General features: G+C 30.8%; 1 protein-coding gene across 2 annotated transcripts in view; it reads left to right on the forward strand.

Annotated features, from left to right (window-relative positions):
• Window positions 1-22,153, forward strand: part of LOC145256436 (dynein regulatory complex subunit 7-like) — a 284,758-nt gene that overhangs the window by 40,940 nt on the left and 221,665 nt on the right. The gene's annotated exons all lie outside the window — the stretch shown is intronic.

Here is a 22,153-nt window from a genome sequence, read left to right on the forward strand (position 1 = left end):
ATTATTATTAAATAAATATTATTATTAAATAAATATTATTATTGAATAAATATTATTAAAGAATTATTATTATTGAATAAATATTATTATTGAATAAATATTATTATTGAATAAATATTATTAATAAATAAATATTATTAAATAAATATTATTGAATAAATATTATTATTAAATAAATATTATTATTAAATAAATATTTTTATTAAATAAATATTATTATTAAATAAATATTATTAAATAAATATTATTGAATAAATATTATTATCAAATAAATATTATTATTAAATAAATATTTTTATTAAATAAATATTGTTATCAAATAAATGTTATTGTTAAGTAATTATTATTATTGTATAAATATTATTATTAAATAAATATTATTATTAAATAAATATTATTATTAAATAAATAATATTATTAAATAAATATTATTATTGATTAAATATTATCATTAAGTAAATATTATTATTAAATAAATATTATTATCAAATAAATATTATTATTGAATAAATATTGTTATTAAATAAATATCATTATTGAATAAATATTATAATTAAATACGTATTATTATTATTTAATAAATATTATTATTAAATAAATATTATTATTGATTAAATATTATTGTTGAATAAATAATATTAGAAAAATAAATATTATTATTAAATAAATATTTTTATTATTAAACAAATATTATTATTAAATAAATATTATTATTGAATAAATATTATTATAAAATAAATATTATTTTCAAATAAATATGATTGTTAAATAAATATTCTTATTGAATAAATATTCTCATTGAATAAATATTATTATTGACTAACTATTATTATTGACTGAATATTATTATAATATAAATATTATTATTGATTAAATATTATGAAATAATTACTATTATTGACTAAATATTATTATTGACTAAATAATATTGAATAATTATTATTGAGTAAATATTATTATTGACTAAATATTACTATTGAATGGGTTTTATTATTGCCTAAATATTATCATATTTATTATTATTAAATAAATATTATTATTGAATAAATATTATTATTAAAGAATTATTATTATTGACTAATTATTATTTTTGACTAAATATTATTATTGACTAAATATTATTAATAAATAAATATAAATAAATATTTTCTGTAAATTGACGTTGGTCTTTTCAAAACTAAGGTCAATAGGCATCTATGACAATCATTTTCCGTTCTTGTTAGCTACTTACATCAAACGGCTTCATGCCTTGTCTGGATTGATTTTTATAAATGAGATCTAAAGAAAGAAGAAATCAATTCGCTTGAGAAAAATACAGCATCATTAACAGAGAGAGAGAGAGAGGGAGAGAGAGAGAGAGAGAGAGAGAGAGAGAGAGAGAGAGAGAGAGAGAGAGAGCTAATAAGACAGCTATCAGCTTTTTCTTTTTTTTCTTCTCGCCTTTGCCTGCCCGTAAGAATTTTAGGGAGCTTTGTTATGAGAAAGTTATGCATCTTTTAATTTTTAAACCATAGAAATTAATTGCAGTTAATATCGACAAAATTATTGCATATACATATAGACAAAATGGCATGATAAAATTACAAATGCATAACAAAAATATTAAGTTATTATAAACATTAAGAAAATAGTTATGTTAATCAAGCATTCAAATGTCTTTGGATCGTTTGTCAATAGATTTCTCATATGTTCGTTTTATTTTACGATATATCAACCCTTCTCGGGTTAATGGAGACACCGTCATCTTGTAAAAGTTTTTAGGCTTCAAGTTCTTTATATTTTCATGCATTTATCTATGGTGCTTGCTTTAGTTGCTTTTGTAGAAGGAAATTGCTGTTTTCGTTTTAGGCTTGCAGATCATGATTCAGTTTTGCAACGGGAAATACCAAAATTAGAACATGAATGTTTGGTGTATCTTAATTTCAGGAAGCTGCTATCTATAGAGTGTTTCAAAATATTATATTTTATTAAATAACAGCTGTTTTGATGGTAATATAAAAGCGATATATAAAAAAATAATTTACTTTTGAATTTTTTTAGATTAGGATTCATTATTCATATTATTTGGATTCTTCGGACTACTGTTTTCACCTTGAGTATTATTTTGAAAACGTTTCAACTGATGCAACTCTGACCTTCTTTGGGAATCTTTTCTGTCCAACTTGAAAATCTGCATAGAATTTCATAGGGAATTCTTTATTTTATTTAATCCATCGGAGAAATATGCTCTTATTCCTAATTCACAATTGTATTTTGAGTGTCGCCTGCAAAGATGATGGAGGCTTCAATGTCCAGAAAATTGTAACTTTATAACTGAATATCACCAAGTATTTTATCCACTAAAATTTTACTATGAATTTTAGGAGCCTTAAACCTATTTTGTTTTCTAGATATTCAATCTTACTACTTATCATTATATATAACTATTTATTAATATATATTATTACTATATATATATATATATATATATATATATATATATATATATATATATATATATATATACACACACACACACACACACACACACACACACACACACACACACACACATATATATACTAGCAAAAGTACCCGTCGTTGACTGGGTTCAAAAACAGTCTACAGAAAATGGACTCTGATTTATGAAAGTATGATAGGTTATGAAAAGGAAGGGTTGTAAAGAGATAGCTTTGGATTCGGGGGTATCAAAACCAAAGTAAAATATGATGAAAGTAAAAATAAAATAGATAAACCCCATAATTTATTATACCATACCGGTTCACACTGAAACACTTATCACAATATTCTGTGGATCTATATTAAAAAAACCTTGTTAAACTTTGTGACATATTTTCATTCTATGGAGTTCAGGTGCGAACGAACACCCCATAATTTTATTATACCACATTTCTTCATACTGAAACATAATTATCAAAGTATACTTACGTATATATATATGAAAAGTCCTTATAAAAGTTTGTGCCTATTTCCATTTTATGGAGACCAGGCGCGAACGCTGACCTCACAATTTTATTATACCATCCCAAATTTAGTTAAAACATACTTATGAAAGTATTCTTTTGTACATCTATATCAAAAACACTTGTAAACGTTTTTTTTTAATTTTTTATTTCCATACTTTGTGGACCAGGCATGAACGCAGACCCCACAATTTTAATTAACCACCGTTCTGCAAGATCAAACATACCCATTCCTGTGTCTCGATACATCTTCTATCATTATATGTAATCAGTTTTTAAAAATAATCAACCGTATAGAAGCGTATTCGTGACCACACACACACACACACACACACACACACACACACACACACACACACACACACCCACACACACACACACACACACAGACATTCAGCTTTATATTATAGATATATATTTTTGTCCATCGCTTGTGAAGATGACGATGATCATGCAATTGTGCCATGAGTCTGGAGATGGCTTGTCAAACCGATTCGAGCTCTGAAGTATCTCTTACGTGTGGGACACCTGTGGGATGATTCTAACTACTCTGTCTTTTCTAATGGTATGTTTCTATAAAATGAGAGGAACAACAACAACAACAACAACAACTGGCAGTTTTAAACCATCCTCTTTTCGATACAACGCACAAAAGTCTTTTTTCCTTTCTTTCCTCGACTTGTAATAAATCCTCGTGTATTCGATATTATCTTCCACCGTTCGTTCTCGTTCTAAGCTGTCCAACAAAAAACTCAACTCTCATGCTTTAGAATTCGTCCCTTTTAACAGTTACCAATTGTGCACATATGCAAATTAATGGCATACGTTAACCAATGAGCGATCTACAAAATTATGCTTGTCTTTTCTTTTCTACGTTTTCTGCTGGCATTTTACAGGCTAAACAAACACAAGGTCGTTTGCGAGAGTGATGATTTCTATTACAGTTTCCTCTCGAGTTCTTCAATGCATGCAGATTCAGAAATTGCAGCCCCTTTGTGACTTGTGATATGTCAAGAACATCTCTCTTGTTGTTTTTCCCATGAGTTAGAATAACAAACTAAACTGCTTGAGGGAGACCTTCAGACTCTCCTTTAATCGTTTACGTTGTTCTCCTGCAGCTCTTTTTCCTTTGGACAGCTTTCAGTAAGGAAGCTGTTTTGGGAGTCTTGAATCTGACATGTAACATATATGACTTGCCCAACAAACCTGACACTGTTGGAACATGTGTGTTTTGACAAGAGGTTTGACCGAGCTAAGACCTCTATCTGGTATCTTGTCTTGTTATTTGATTTTCAACAATCTACGAAGGCATGTCCTGTGGAAATAGTTCAGTTTCTTGGTGTGTCTTGCATATATGGTCCAGGTTTTGCAAGCATACATTAGGATGATAAAAATTACAGCTCGGTATACTTGAAGTTTGGTTTGCAGCCGAATTCCTCTGTGCTCCCACAGTGGATCAGAGACATCTAAAGACAGTGCTAGCCTTGGCTATTCTGTGGTTGACTTCATCATCTATGTGTACTGCCTTTGAAAGGGTACTGCCCAAGTAAGTGAACTCGTCAACAGCTTTTAGGTTGGTGCCATGAATTGAGATCTTGGGCTCAACATATCTTTTTCCCAGAGCAGGTTGGTACATTACCTCGGTCTTCTCTATGTTAATGAGATGATGGCTCATGTCATTGAAAGGCTTCCAATGACTTCCAAGTTCCAAATGGATTAAATGCATCAGAAACTTTGACAACAACACCTAGCATTAGTCAACAGAGAAGGCCCAATTCTCTTCCATGACAATGCTCGAATATGCATTGCTAAACCGACCCTGCAGAAGTTGAACGAATTGGGTTATGAAACTCTGCCTCATCCACCATACTCTCCAGACATCTAACCTATGGACTGGCATAAATACACTTGTTTTGTGTTGGCAAAAGTTTATTGATTCTGACGGTGCTTATTTTGATCAATAATTTTTTGTTTGAGCCAAGATATGTTCATCTGAATTTAAAATTAAAAACCGCAAGGACTTTTTTGTCAACCTGATATATATATATATATATATATATATATATATATATATATATATATATATATATATATATATATATATAGGAAAAGATATATATATATATGAAAAAAAAAAGAAAAGGTTCTTGAGTGTAAGGCTAGAGTTAAAATGGAGTTAAATAGCTAAAAATGGAGTAAATTAGATGTGATAAATGATTCAAATTTAGCAAGCAAATCTGGAATCTAATATTCTACACTAGACAATGGATCATTGGATAAGACATTTAGATATATACAAAAGCTTAACAAAGATTAGCAATATTGTTTCAAAACTAGAAACACAATTTTAATTATATTGATGATGAAATAGATGAACCAAAGCAATATTAGTAATTAAAGAATGTGGATTAATTGATACTGTTTTTAGATCAGTAAAACTTGAAAAATCCTAGCTTATTAAATAATATTCTTGTTCTAAAAGACTAAATGTAAAAACCAAAAACCAAGGTGGATCTCCACTTTCATTGGAGTAAAACGTATGTGGAGCTAAATAATATATTAATTAGAATACTTATTAATAGCATATATGCTATTATAAAATAAATATGTAAGAACTTAATCCCTGAATTGATATTATTTGAATTAAAGCCATATATAACCTCAGAAAATTATGGCTGGATGGAAAACGTAGGCTAAATCTTTGGTAATAAAATCAGTATTACGATTAAGATATGCATTATAAACTTATAATTTGAATAGGTTAGCCTAGATTTAATTGGTTTTTGTGTAATTAATAAATAAATCGTAAATGCATATTAGGAATGTGCCAAACTTCGAACTCTACGAAAACATTAAAATATCGAACATATTGAGTTACCTCCCTTTCAACGATAGTCTTAGTAAAACATATTAAGTGAACATAGGTAATTAGTTGTAACGTTGGATGATAATTCGATTGAAAACCTTTTTTTTTTTTTTTAAATAGAGATACGAAAATACTTAAATATATAAATATTTTAAAAATACTTTGGAAGGATGAGATGCAGGTAAAATATTTTCCCATGTTTTTTTCCACATTAGGAAAATGGACTTCATTCTGTCCATTGTTAAAGTGTTTTTATTCTATATGTCTGACGAAAAGCTGTCCTTCTGAAAATTTTCAAATGACATAATGTTTCAATTTGTCCGAATAGTCTTGAAACAATTGTAACTAAAAATGAAATACACTATTTGTTGTTATCAATCTATTCATTGATGTCTTGATTTTGTTAAAACAATACACACATATATATATATATATATATATATATATATATATATATATATATATATATGTATATGTATATATATATATATATATATATATATATATATGTATATATATATATATATATATATATATATATATATATATATATAAAAATTATAACACGGAAATTACATAATTGTCGATGCAATAATTTATTTCAACCTTATGGTATTTTCAAGCATCTAAATCAGACAATTACATTTTTGATACTGAAAAAGAAAAGAAAAATCGTGCTTCGACCCTCAAAAAAAAAAAACCAAAGGTGGTGGTAGTAGCAATCCACTTAATACATTTATAGAGAGGGTGGTAGGGATTTAAAAAAATAAAAATTAAAAATTAAAAATAACAAATAAAAAAATTAGATTAGACACTTATAAGCGGCAGCTCGGTGTAACCATAGATACACACACACACACACACACACACACTCACACACACACACACGCAACACATACACATACACACACACACGCCTCTAAGATGTACGTTCTGACATGTAAATGCCTTGACACGCGTTTACTAACCTAGGAAGGGGGGGGCGAAAGTATACGGATATATAGTGAAAGAAATAGAACAGCGCGTAATGGAAAAAAAGAAGAAAAAAAGAGGAAGAAAAGAAGAGGATACAGTGATTGAGTCATGGAAAGTAGGTCTATTAAAAGATAAATAAATTAATAAAAAATATAACTAAAAAAATAAATAAATAAAAATAAGAAAATAAAAATAAAAAGAATATTATATATAAAGTTTTAAAACTATCTGTATGTTATTATGTAAAAATTAATATTATCTTATAATTCATTTAAATATTTTATGTAATATAATACTATGAATTTAAAAATTGAGTCTATATATTTAATATTTTATATATTTTCATGTAAATAATTTTATTGGTGATTATAGCGGTCGTTGTAATTAATATTTCAATTCTTAATTGATTAAGAAGTGGGAAAATGTAATATTGATCGCCCCCAATTCGATAGGACGTATCTAGTTTCGGTTAATATATACTTTTATTCCCTCCGAAGAGAAATGCTTGTTTCATCCAATTCGATATCATGGATTTCTATCCCTCAATTTCCAAGGAATTACTCATGAACAGCATCAATTATGCTAGGAATTTCGTGGATGTATCCGATAATCAGGTAAAACTGATTATGGCTTGTCGCAGATCCATCCTTTTAAACAATCAGGAAACATGGATCAAATCGAATAACAACGAGTTTGACGTCCCGATGGGGGCTTTTGACTCAGCCCAGATTGCCGACCTAGTGGGCATATTTATAATGTACACTATTAGCAGAATCATAGAGCCTAACTTAGTGGGATTATACAGGGATGATGGACTAATTGTTATCCCTAATAGTGACGGCCCCATGGTATCGAAAATACATAAAAAATTAGTAAGAGCCTTCAAATACCTAGGATTTAAAATAGATATTACCCCAAATTGTAAAGAAGTTAATTATCTAGACATAACTCTAGACTTAAGAAAGGGGATATACAAGCCGTTCAATAAAGATAATAACACACCTTCCTATATTAATACTAGATCTAACCATCCAAGTTGCATAATTAAACAAATACCTAAAACGATTAACACTAGGATTAATAAACTTTCGGCTAACAAAGAAATTTTTGAAGCAAATAAAAAATTATACAATAGAGCACTAGAGATAAGCGGATACAGTGAAAAACTCACATATATTAAGAAGGAAAATAAAAACAAAAATAAATCTAAGAACAGAGGCCGGAAAATAATATGGTTTAATCCCCCTTACTGTCAACTATCCAACATAAACATAGGGAAAGTATTTTTGAACCTAATAGATAAACATTTTACCATAAATAATCCACTTAGGAAGATATTTAATAGAAAAACAATTAAAATAAGTTACTCGTGCACTAAAAACATGGACAGAATAATTAGCACTCATAATAATAAAATATTAAACAACTCTAATAGAAATAAGGCGACAGTAGACAAATGTAACTGCCAAGTGAAAAATAACTGCCCACTGGACGGTAATTGTAAAGTTGAGTGCGTGGTTTATAAGGCCACTATCCACCCAGAAGATAATAACAGGGACAAAAAAGTTTACTTCGGTATCTCCGCCGGAAGCTGGAAACAACGTTTTTATGACCACAAACATTCTTTCAATAACCCAGAACTTAAGAATAAAACCGAGTTAGCTAAACAATGGTGGTTATTAAAAAATGAGAATCGATCCCCAGTGATTTCATGGTCAATCCTATGTCATTCGGACGTTCCAAACGGCTTTAGGCAGAGATGCAGTTTATGCCTTGAGGAAAAAATAAGAATCCTGAAGTACCAACACAGTAATCTCCTAAACAAACGAGATGATCTGATGGCCAGATGTAGACATAAATGTAAATTTAAAATAACCAATAACTCTAGATCCGACGAACAGAGAATTCTATAATGGTAAAGACACCGAATCTAACACCACTAGATTAATTACGATAAACAATCCTACCCCACCCCACCGGCAATTATAGTGTTGTCCGGTATATACTCGATAATAACTACTTTACGATTTGTTGTCCGAAATCTAAGCTAGGCATATATATATATATATATATATATATATATGTATATATATATATATATATATATATATATATATATATATATATATATATATATATATATATATATATATATATATTTTCCCCGAAGTACCTGGCTTGTCCAAATTACTTATAAATAAATGAGATAGCCTTAAGATAATAATTTTTCTCTGCAGATAATACATTGGTTATTAAACTGAGTTAAGTCAAAAAGACCAAATACTAAAACTAGATATTATTAGATTTGATACAAATCAACACAAAAATTTAATTATTTTACTTATTTCTTTATGCGTGCATGAGAATAATTTTGTTGTACGGAGGGAATAAAAGTATATATTAACCGAAACTAGATACGTCCTATCGAATTGGGGGCGATCAATATTACATTTTCCCACTTCTTAATCAATTAAGAATTGAAATATTAATTACAACGACCGCTATAATCACCAATAAAATTATTTACATGAAAATATATAAAATATTAAATATATAGACTCAATTTTTAAATTCATAGTATTATATTACATAAAATATTTAAATGAATTATAAGATAATATTAATTTTTACATAATAACATACAGATAGTTTTAAAACTTTATATATAATATTCTTTTTATTTTTATTTTCTTATTTTTATTTATTTATTTTTTTAGTTATATTTTTTATTAATTTATTTATCTTTTAATAGACCTACTTTCCATGACTCAATCACTGTATCCTCTTCTTTTCTTCCTCTTTTTTTCTTCTTTTTTTTCCATTACGCGCTGTTCTATTTCTTTCACTATATATCCGTATACTTTCGCCCCCCCCCTTCCTAGGTTAGTAAACGCGTGTCAAGGCATTTACATGTCAGAACGTACATCTTAGAGGCGTGTGTGTGTGTATGTGTATGTGTTGCGTGTGTGTGTGTGTGAGTGTGTGTGTGTGTGTGTGTGTGTGTATCTATGGTTACATCGAGCTGCCGCTTATAAGTGTCTAATCTAATTTTTTTATTTGTTATTTTTAATTTTTAATTTTTATTTTTTTAAATCCCTACCACCCTCTCTATAAATGTATTAAGTGGATTGCTACTACCACCACCTTTGGTTTTTTTTTTTTGAGGGTCGAAGCACGATTTTTCTTTTCTTTTTCAGTATCAAAAATGTAATTGTCTGATTTAGATGCTTGAAAATACCATAAGGTTGAAATAAATTATTGCATCGACAATTATGTAATTTCCGTGTTATAATTTTTATCTTATTGCTCTGTTTACCACATTGAGCTCTCATACCCGGATTTCCTCTGGATTTATTCCATTATAACACTATATATATATATATATATATATATATATATATATATATATATATATATATATATATTTGTATATTTTGCCAGCAAGTCATTATTCAAGCACGTCTGATTGAACATGACAGAGTTATTCTTTTTTCCGATCTTCCTGGATATCTTTTTCATTCACCAAGCGGTCTTTTTAATTTCAACTGGTATGTTATATAAAATGGCGCTCAAAAGTCCTGATGATAATCGAACGCACTGATAGAAAGCGTTTGAGAAGAATATGGCTGAACGACAACTTTTGGGTGCCATTTTATATAACATGCCAGCGAATGGAAAAGATATCCAGAAAGATCAGAAAAAGAATAACTTTTGTCGTATTCAATCAGATGTGTTTGAATATATATATATATATATATATATATATATATATATATATATATATATATATATTACTATTTGTTACTACCGACTTATCATTCAAGATGAGAAATTGTCCAAAGAATCCAAATAATATGAAAAATTTTCACATTTATTCATTTAAATGTAAGAGTATGATTTTTTTTTTGTCTGCAAGTTTTGATTGTATTTTGTCAGGAATCTTCAGTGATTACAATTTCAAGCCAAAATGAGAATGTTGAAAAAGCTGAAAATTTATCAGGAACTTCTTCACCCGTGAGAACCGTTTGCTGCCTGATTTTTTGAGCTGGAGAATCATAATTCAAATTCTTTGCAATCGTACTAGAATTCTCATCTTGGTTGTTATTGCCGCAACATTTCGACTGCTCGTAATAGATGTCAAGGTGAATACCTTGCAAAATAACATGTGTTTTGTGTTATTCCTCAAAGAATGGACGCCAATGTCAGTCGCAATGCAGACAACATTTTTTTGTCTTTTTTTTTACAAGGAAGTCACCAGTTATCAAGGCCCAATAGCCACTCAAGGATAAGGGTTAATGAATGTAACATGATAGTGTAGTAATCTTTAATGGTGTAAATTAGGTAGAATTTGATTATTTAACAGGACAGCCCAATAAAAACTTGTTTACATTGGACTTGAAAGCTACCATATTATAATCGGCGAGGAAGCAGGCCAGTGAAACAGTGTTCCACAGGCAGGCAGTTCTAGAAAAGAAGCTGTGTTCATGGAAACTGCATTTAGATTTAGGCACAGATATAGAGTGGGGGAAATTGATAGCGGTTGTAGTTAGTTGAGTTTTTTTGTTAAAGTTTGGCAAGTAGGAGGGACCATAGATTTGTACACTGTATCAGGAGGATGTTATAGGATAGAGAAATGATTTGTATTGAGTTATGCAAGTAATTCATTAATTTAATTAATTTAGGTTTACCCATGTATTTGTTTGATTACATAAACTGAACTTCTTTCCAAGAACTTCCCATCCGTGGAACACATTCTAATGGTATTGTTTCCCTGCAGACTATAACAACACATATTGTGGCAATAATAATAAAGATGAGGATAACTGTTCGACAGTAACATAGTCAAACACTAGGCAGCTAATTGTTAGTTTGCAGACTTTTAATTCACTTGCAGTTAATAATCACTTTCACTTTAAATCCTTTTCTCTTTGCTGTGATTTTAACCAGTTTTCACATTTTTATGAATTCACTGTGTGGTCACTTTGAAGCATGTGTTGATGTGTGTGTGTTTATGTGTGTGTGTGTGTGTACATGCACACCTGATAAATAATTTTTTATTAAATCAAATAAACTCATATAATATTATAAGGTGATATATTGTGTATAGATTTTCAGCATTGACTTCAACAATGGTCAATCCACGAGTAGAGCTTAGTAGTAAAGTATGCAAATATATTTCCGACAATTAAACTACACCAGAGGCATCCATATTTCATCTCCACAGGAAATCATCTAGCCAAATGGCTAGCGTATACATATATATATATATATATATATATATATATATATATATATATATATATATATATATATATATATATATATATATATATACACAGTGATGATCATATTTATTGGCACGGTAAAATAAAAGTTAAATTTTGTCTAATAAATTCTAAAAAAGGGATTAAATTAAAGAAAATAACAAAGTATATTATGTATTTTTAACTGGCCTTTCCGATGCAGCAATCGGATTTTAGAAAAAATAAATAACAAAGGAACAACAAACATAATTGCAAAAAACCCTTGTTCAAAATTATTGGCACGATTTATTTAATAATCAATTGTATAGCCTTTGGCCTTGATTACCTTCCTCAGTCGCTTTTCATAGTTTACAACCAAGTTGTTGCACTCTTCAGTAGTAATTTTAGCCCACTCTTCCTGACAATAATCCTCCAATTGAATAAGATTCTTAGGCTTCCTTTGCATTACCCTCAATTTTAATGTTCTCCATAAATTTTCAATTGGATTAAGGTCTGGGCTTTGTGATGGCCACTCCAAAACATTAATATGATTGTCCTCAAGCCATTTCTTAGTCAGTTTAGCCGAATGCTTTGGGTCATTATCTTGCATGAACCACCAACGACGACCAAGTGAGAGCTCTTTAGCAGAGTCTTTCAGGTTTTCATCCAATATTTTAACATAATCTTCCTTTTTTATGCTACCTGTGACCTTAACAAGTCGCCCTGGTCCAGAGGCAGCAAAGGATCCCCAAAACATCAAACTGCCTCCACCATGCTTCACTGTGGGTATGATGTTCTTAGGCAGGAAAGCTTCGCCAGATTTTCTGTAAATATAAGACACTTTATTATGGCCAAATAACTATTTTCGTTTCGTCAGTCCATAGAACACGTTTCCAGAATGCAACATCTTTATCAATATGACGTTTTGCAAAGGCTAGCCTTGCTTTCAGGTGCATAGGCTTCAATAAGGGAGTCTTTCTCGGACGACATGCTTTTAAACCAGCTCTCTTCAAAACTCTACCAACTGTATGTCGAGATACATTCACTCCAGAGGTGCTCTGTTCATCAACAATCTCCCCAACAGAGATCCTTGGGTTTTGTTTTACTTGTCGAACAATTTTCCGTTCATCTCTTGGGGAAAGAATCCTTTTTCTCCCTCTACCCTCTAAACTCATAACGTGGCCTTGCGATTTGAACTTGTTTATTATGGCTCTAACAGTGGATTTGGGAAGGTTTAGCTTCTTTGAAATCTTATCATAGCCCTCCCCATTGGTATGGCATGCTACAACAAGCTTCCTGACGTCTTCGCTGTGTTCCTTAGTTTTAACCATGGCGATTGAAAATTATAATTTAGTCACTTATAATAGTTTAAATAAATCGCTATCTAAAAATTATCTGAAAAAAATTATTCACTGAATTAGCGTTAAACAAGCATAATATGGCTATAAAAAAGTTCAGAAAGCACGTAAACCGGAAATTGATTGATATTATACTGATACTAAAAGAAAAACAAAGCCGTGCCAATAATTTTGAACAAGGGTTTTTTGCAATTATGTTTGTTGTTCCTTTGTTATTTATTTTTTCTAAAATCCGATTGCTGCATCGGAAAGGCCAGTTAAAAATACATAATATACTTTGTTATTTTCTTTAATTTAATCCCTTTTTTAGAATTTATTAGACAAAATTTAACTTTTATTTTACCGTGCCAATAAATATGATCATCACTGTATATATATATATATATATATATATATATATATATATATATATATATATATATATATATATATATATATATATATCTACACACACACACACACACACACACACACACACACATATATTATATATATTAAAGTTGAATTGTTTAAAGATGAAACAAGTGCAGGAATGTAAAAAATTTTTTATAAACAAATATATTATTTTATTAAAATCAAATTCGATATTTTGTGAGATATTATCCCACCTCGGCCCTTGGCAGAATGAAAGAAAGCAATCAGAAATCACAACAGGTTCACCTTAAACTGCAACGCAAATTTTATTAAAGTAAAAAGACCCAATTGCAAAAGATGTGCCATCTTTAGCTTTTTTTTTTTTTTTTTTTTTTTTTTTTTTTTTACAAAGGTATCACCACATTATCAAGGCCCAGAGGCCACTCAAGGATAAGGGTTAAAGAGTATACAGTAGAAATTTGTCAATATAGTAATCATTAGTAATGAAAATTTGGTAAATTTAATAACTTATATGGAACGGCTCATCAAGAACTTATTTACTTTAGACTTGAACACAACCATATTGTAGTCAGCCGGAAAGCAGGAAAACGGAAGACAATTCCACAGGCGTGCAGTTCTAAGAAAGAAGCTTTATTCATGGAATCTACGTTTAGGTTTAGGCACAGATAAAGAGTGGGGGAAATTATTGATAGTGTTTACAGCTAGACGAGTGTTTCTTGTGAAAGTTTGGCGAGGGGGGACCATAGATTGAAGCTCAGTTGAACACTTTCCATGAAAATAACGATACATCAGAGACAAACTCGCAACATCTCTTCTGTGAGATAGAGGTTGCAAGGAGGAGAAAAGGACCTCTCCTACGAGGCTACGAAGTCTATTTTGAACTCTATCAAGGCAGGACAAGTCCTTTCTAGCAGCTCCTGCCCAGATGTGGCAACAGTATTCCATCCTTGGACGTACCTGGCTCTTATATAGGTAGAGAATAGTATCAGCAGTGAGATATCTACTGGATCGATAGAAAGATCCCACCATTTTTCCATCGGCCTTGGCAACAGATTTGATATATGTGTTCCATTTAAGATCAGGAGTAATGGTCAAGCCCAGAAGCTTGTCAAAACTTGAGGCCTCCTGAAGACGAGAGCCATTCATTTCAATTGATGACAAATGTGAATTAGAATGTTGATGATGTTAAGAGAGAAGCTTGGTTTTAGATGCATTAAAAGTAACCAGCCACTCCTTTCCCCATTGTACTACGTGCTCAAGATCAGAGGAGAGAGAATTGGAGAGAACTTGGTCGTTTACTGTCTTAGATGTGGTACCATAAATGGTAGTGTCGTCAGCATAAATGTCTACAAATAATGTAAGGATATGATTTGGAAGATCATTAATGTAGATCAGGAAAAGAGTTGGGCCCAGGATGGATCCCTGAGGGACACCGGCATTAATACTGTGAGCTTCTGATTTTTGCCCCTCAACTACTACTCTTATGAACCTATCAGAAAGAAATGATTTAATAATTGAGAAGACTTTTCCAGCTATACCATAGCTAGCGATCTTATGAAGTAAACCTTTATGCCATACCCTATCAAAGGCCTTAGATATGTCAAGAGCAATTGCCCTAGAAAGATTGCCACCGTCGAGAGATTTGCTAATCCTATGCGATATAACTGTAAGGACATCTGCTGTAGATCTAGCAGAACGGAAACCATATTGAGTGTCACTAAGAAGGTTATTTTTGTTGAGATGTTTGATTACTTCTGTATTTAACACAGATTCTAGCAACTTACTCATGACGCACAGGAGACTTATTGGCCTGTACTGAGAGGGGGATGAGCGATCACCTGAATTCTTAAATACAGGGCATACTGATGAGATTTTCCAGGGAGATGGGAAACTATTCTCCTTAAGACAACGTTTAAACAGTTTTGTAAGTATGGGCGCTAATTCAGGTTGAAGTTTTTTGAGTACTATAATTGGAATACCATCAGGGCCAGTTGCTTTACTCGAATCAAGGTTTTTGATTAGCTTTGCAACATCACGTACAGATATACGTATATCACATAGCGTGTTTTCTGATACAGGAGGAAATATTGGGGGTTGGCGGTCTTGGTCGCAAAGGGTAGAATTAGCTGCAAAGTTCTTGACAAAGAGTTTGGCTTTGTCTGATGCTGACGAGATTACCTCAGGTCCATTGATAATAGTTGGGATGGAGCACACGCTTCTGTTCAGGATTCTGTTTGCTATTTGCCAAAACTGGTGGGAACCAAGCCGCTGCTCAGCTACTTTGGACTTAACAGATTGAGCATACAACACTCTTGCGTTCCTTATTACTTTCTTACAATGGTTGCTGGCAGTCCTGAAAACGGCTTTAGTTTCCATACATCTATTACGTTTGAAGCAGTGGAAAAAGTGATTTCTGTGTGCAATGGCAGCAGCACATTCTGGAGAGAACCATGGCTGGCTGTTAGGTTTTTGCTGAAACTTTTTAGAGGGTATGAAATGGTCAATACCTACAATTAACCATTCAGTTAGGTCTAATACTATAGAGGACACATCCTTTTTAAACATGGAATGCAGAGGTAGATCAGATATAAATGTACGGAAGCTATCCCAGTCAGCCTTAGTGTATCGATATACTGTACGATGAAGAGGTACGTCTGGGGACTTATTACATTTCATTTTTATATAAATTGATACAACAGAGTGGTCGGAAGATCCAAGAGGCGACAGAACAGAAACTGAACATAGTTCAGGGCAAGTTGTGAGAAAAAGGTCTAGTAGGCTCGCATACTGGCCGTCATTATCGGGCACACGGGTAGGTTCCTGAACAATCTGAGTGAGGTCATAGGCAATGGAGAAATCATGACAGAACCTCCCCTCATCATCGGTCTTGTTTGAGTGGGTCAACCATTCGACGTTGTGAACATTGAAGTCTCCACATACGTGAATGTTAGCTGAAGGATAAGTAGAAAGGACTTGGTCAATTTTCTCAGATATGCTTTGAAAGATAGTAACTCCGCTGTTGTGGGGGCGATAGAGAGTAAATATAAATGCAGTAGTGTGAGCTAAAGCAACCCGGAAGCACATATAGGGTAAGTTAGGATCTTCCCTGGAGATGTCCCTCCCACATGGAAAGCTATCTTTAATATAGGCACATATTCCATGCCCATGGCGATCTTGGGGGTCAGATTTAGAAGTTAAGTTAGAGTAGCTTTCTGCTGAAATAGAGCTGGTAACACCCGTATGGGTAGTAGTTCATGGTTTATCTTCACGTTTGCAGGATTCAAGACTTCACGCTGTTCAAAGAATAGTTGCAACAAGTCGATGAGTTGAATGATGCCTTCCAAGGATGAATGCTGTGACTCCGGTAGTCATCATGGATTTCACTGTAAATAACCGTCCGAATGGCGGACATAGGGGGAGTCACAATGTAGACCTTAAAATCGTCCTGGAGAGACATTATATATGTAATAATGAACGTCAATCAAATCGTAGAGCACAACAGTGTACGAAGAATATATTTTGCCCGACATAAGAGCATAGGTGTTTGCAAATGATAATAACATTTCGCCCTATGTTAGGGCATTAATACGTCTCAAAGAAAAAAAAACGGTTTGAGGCTCCATGCCTTGGTTAAGGAGATGAGTTTTAACGTCCATTCGATTTGTTGTCCTTTTGAAAACTGGTGCGACCTGAAACATAAAAATAGCGCCAAAATACAACTCTGCAGTTAATAACAACAATTAATCGTGGGCGGTCAAACCGACCAATGAGGAGCCTGCTTATTTCTGCAGAATTTCTCACAATTTCGACCCATAACAGAATTTTCATCAAGGAATATAAATTGTTTTTTTTTTTCCTTTTTTTCTTTTATGTACAATATTGTTGGAGGTAATGCCTAGCACGTATCTTTCAGATGTTTTGGTGATTTAGTAGAAGGACACTGGTCTGGCGTGTATTGTAAATGATAATTAGTTATGTGCAAAATGAATGCCGATGCTCAAAATGTATAAACATTTTGACCCCTCTCTTTACTTAAAAATTCACCAAAAATCAGGAAATTAACCAATTTTTATGAAATTTTCTGTATTTATCAAATAATGATCACGAAATATAATGAATTCATTATTTTTATATAAATCTTAGTTGAAATATATTATTTTGTTTAAACAAAAAATACTTTTACTAAAGTTATGGTTTTCAGTAGTAAAAAAAATGCATGAATTTGTTTTTACTTTTTTTATGAAAATAAAGCATCGTAAATTGTAACATTTTAAAAACAATTATTTAATTTTTACAGGAACATTACGAAAAATTTCCCTAAAGTCCATATTAATGAATTTGATATAACTCAAAGAAAAATTAATTCTCGAAGTATTGATATTATCATTGAATTAAGCATTGTTTATTTAATATTTTCACACAAAAAAAATCATAATAGCAAAAAATATTTCTACTTTTTTTAGATTACAGGTATCGCATACTTTTTATATGTAATATTCTAATATTTTACTTGCTTGCATGAATGTAAAACTTACGGTGTAGCATAATTTTTTTTATATAATCTTGAAAAATAAATAAAAATCTTTTAATTTAAAAGCAAGAACATAGAAAAATAACTAAATTAAAAAACGGTAAAAATTATACAAACATTCACGATAGAAATGTACGGATGCACAGCTGAGGGAAAAAAAGAAAGAAAACGAGCACCTCCTACCTCCCTTTAACTACCTTGACGTCATTTTCAGATAGCCTATTGACTTTCTATGAGTTTGGGCTTTCGTATAATCGACGTTTAGAGACGTCCGTCTTGTTAGGCACTGCGAAGGCAGAATATCGCGTACAAACAAGGTGTTTTTTTTTATTTAATTCAATATCTTAAGATTTTACTAATTATCTTTGAAATAGACTCAGAAAACTAATATTTATCTTTCAAAGGATTTTTACAATGAATTTATTTAACTTCAAAATTTGGCTGAATTTGTTAGCTAGCTCGCTGTGAAAACATTTCTCATAACTTTTTTTTATGTGTACAAATATTTTTTTCCTGCTGGAAATTAACTTTAGTCTTTAATCTTTCAAGTATAGTAAAAAAGTAGTCGGAAACCTACAAAAAAATTTATGAGAAATCGATTTTCAAAACTATGTCTCCCATCTTTATTCAGCCATTTTTGCCCGTACCTAAGCTAAAAGTCTATGTTAGAAGCACTGTTGATATAAAATAAGTTTACCGGTTTAAAGACTAAACAAGTGCCGATTTTTTTTTAATAAACAAACATATTTTATTAAAATCAAATTCGATATTTCGATCCATAACAGAATCTTCATCAAGGAATATAAATTGTTAGTGTTTCCTTTTTTTCTTTTACATACCATATTGTTGGAGTTAATGCTTGGTACGTATCTCTCAGATGTTTTGGTGAGATTAATGTCCGGTTTAGTAGAAGGACGTTGACTGGCGTGTATGGCAATTTACTAAATGGTAAAAGTCTACTAGGTTAGAAGCGCTGTTGATATGAAACTTAAAGTTTAACGGTTTCAAGACCAAAACTAAACCGGACATTAATCTCACCAAAACATCTGAGAGATATATGCCAATCATTAACTCCAACAATATGGTATGTAAAAGAAAAGAAAGGAAACACAAACAATTTATATTCCTTGATGAAGATTCTGTTATGGATCGAAATATCAAATTTGATTTTAATAAAATAAATATATTTGTTTATTTGAAAAACAAAAAATCTACACTTGTTTAGTCTTTAAACCATTAAATTTTTAATTTTATATGAATAATGCTTCTAACATAGTAGACTTTTATCATATATATATATATATATATATATATATATATATATATATATATATATATATATATATGACGCATGTGTGTGTTTGGGATAAATTTTGTCACAATTACATGCGCAGTTTCCCTTACAGAGAGTATCCATTGTCTTTTTAGACTGAACGGAGGCATCGATATATATAAAAACAAGTAGTTAATAAAACATGTTAAAGAACAATTTGAAAAAGAGTTAAAAACATATTTAATTTTAAAAAGGAAGCACAAAATAAGTGGATAGTCCTTAATCTGCGGATTTTTGAAGAAATACTTTCCTTCTAATCAGAGGGTAGGATTTAGCAAAATGCGGGATCGGATTTTGCTTGCAAAAGTATTTGATGAAACTACAAGTAAGTCATAGATCTTACTTGATAACAAATAGTGGAGCAGAGGGAATATGGTGAAGGAAAAGGTGATTTCACGTGAATGGATAGTCTGGTGAAGGGTAAAATATCCAACAACGGTAAAATCCAAAAATCCAAAATCCAAAAAAGTTCGTTAAATTTCCACTTCTACAAGTAAAATCCAAGGGAATCCCGTAATTGGAAGATGGTCCAAAGTAATCCAAAAGGCAATAATTCACAGATGGGGGCAAGGAAAAGGGAATGCATTCAAATAATATTATTAAAAGGAAGATAAGATGTGCATAGAAAAAAGGATTTAAAACGACTCACAATAAAGTTTTATATATATATATATATATTATATGGTATAATCCTGGGATACATCATTAAAAACTACTAACAAAATACAATACAGTATATAATACACATGTATATATAAAATAACATTATACATAACACTGTAATCAGGGACAAATGCCATAACCAGGGTCCGGAAAAACATTGTATTCCACATTGAAACCTGGAAAGAACATATCCTAGAGCCACTGTATGCCAGGGTTCTACTGCGTATATGTATTAATGTTGGGACGATTAATCAGAATCAGAAATCGGGAAAAATCAGAATTTATTGGGATATTAGAATCGGTGTCTTAAAATTTTGGGGGGGATATTGGAATCGGGAAAAAATTGAGCTTCATTTCTGATTTCAAAAACAATTCTTTGAAAAATGTTTTTCTTGACTAAAAAAAAAAAAATGAAATAAACATGTATTTATTTATTAGAAAATTATTTATTTACAACATAAAACTAAGGGCCAAATATTGCAAGTGAGGAACCTATTTCTAGATATAACATTGACTCTTGTGTCTAATTTATTTATTTATTTATTGTTACTGAACAAGCAAAGTAAATATTTGATAATTCACTTGTCTATTTCTTAATTACATTTATTTTCATACCTATTTGGTAAACATCTATTTGGCACCTCTGAGAGAGTTTACAGTTTAATATGAAACGGTCTAAACCCTGGATAAGTTTTATTTTATTTTTTTGGCATTGCTAATCTTCCTGTTGTCTGATGACTGTGTTAGCGGCCAGGCTTGCCAGATTGGCCCTTTCAAAGGCAAATTTCGCGAATTTGGCCTCTTTTTAAAAAGCAGTTTGGCTTTCAAAAAGTCTGTTTGTCTCCCTTTTTTTAAATCTGGTTTGAAACTTGGCCTTTTAAGATTACTCTATATAAATATTTATTTGATAGTAATTATTTAAGAAAATATTATAATTATGTAAGTTTTTATGGAACCTCTCATAGAGTTCACAGTTGAGTATGAAGCCTCTCCCAAGTAAATAGGTTCTAATTTGTAGGCCATGGTTGATCTCAGTTAAAAATATAGATGACAATCTTTGCAATGAATTTATTAAAATCTTGGATATAATACATTAAGGGAAAACCTTTAGAAGTTTGTCAAATTAAAAAAATAAATTATGTCTGCATTTAAAAGTACCCCCTTCCCTAAAAAAATGAGATTCTACATTTTTAAGCGATTACATGTGAACACACTGAAATATATATATAGAGAGAATTTAGTGTGAAAGTTAGTTGTGTATTATTCTTTTCGAGCCATTATAACTTTTAAGGAAGTTAACTAAATTTTTACTACTAATCCTAAGTCTGAACGGTAAGGTCATATAATAATAATTAATCGCTTTACTTTTCATATTACCACTCGGGCATATGGTTAGTAGTAGGAAGGAGACTATCTTTTATGACTTTTAACAATGAAATATTTTTTACTGAAGGTTGATCAGGAACATTAACTTAATTACACAAAATTGGTTACATGTCCATAAAATGTTGTCTGCTATAAAAGAGGTGATCATTTTGTTGCTTCATTTTATTTTTACTATTAAGTTTTCCAGGCTGTTTACATGTGATCACTTAAAAATAGAGAATCGCCTTTTTGTGGGGTGGTGGCAGTGAATTAGTGTACATAACTATAATAATACCTTATTTTCTTTCACAAGAAAAAGTTAAAATTGGGATTTTATGAAAAAAAACAAAAAAAACAAAAACAACAACAACAACAACAACAACAACAACAACAACAACAAAATCCCCCAAAAAACAACCCTCACAAAAAAAAACAAAACAAAAAAAACAAACAAACCCCCCCCCCAAAAAAAATAAAAAAA

The sequence above is a fragment of the Euprymna scolopes genome, chromosome 32, assembly GCF_053919585.1.
Source record: "Euprymna scolopes isolate OS-2025 chromosome 32, ASM5391958v1, whole genome shotgun sequence".
Taxonomy (NCBI): Eukaryota; Metazoa; Mollusca; class Cephalopoda; order Sepiida; family Sepiolidae; genus Euprymna; species Euprymna scolopes.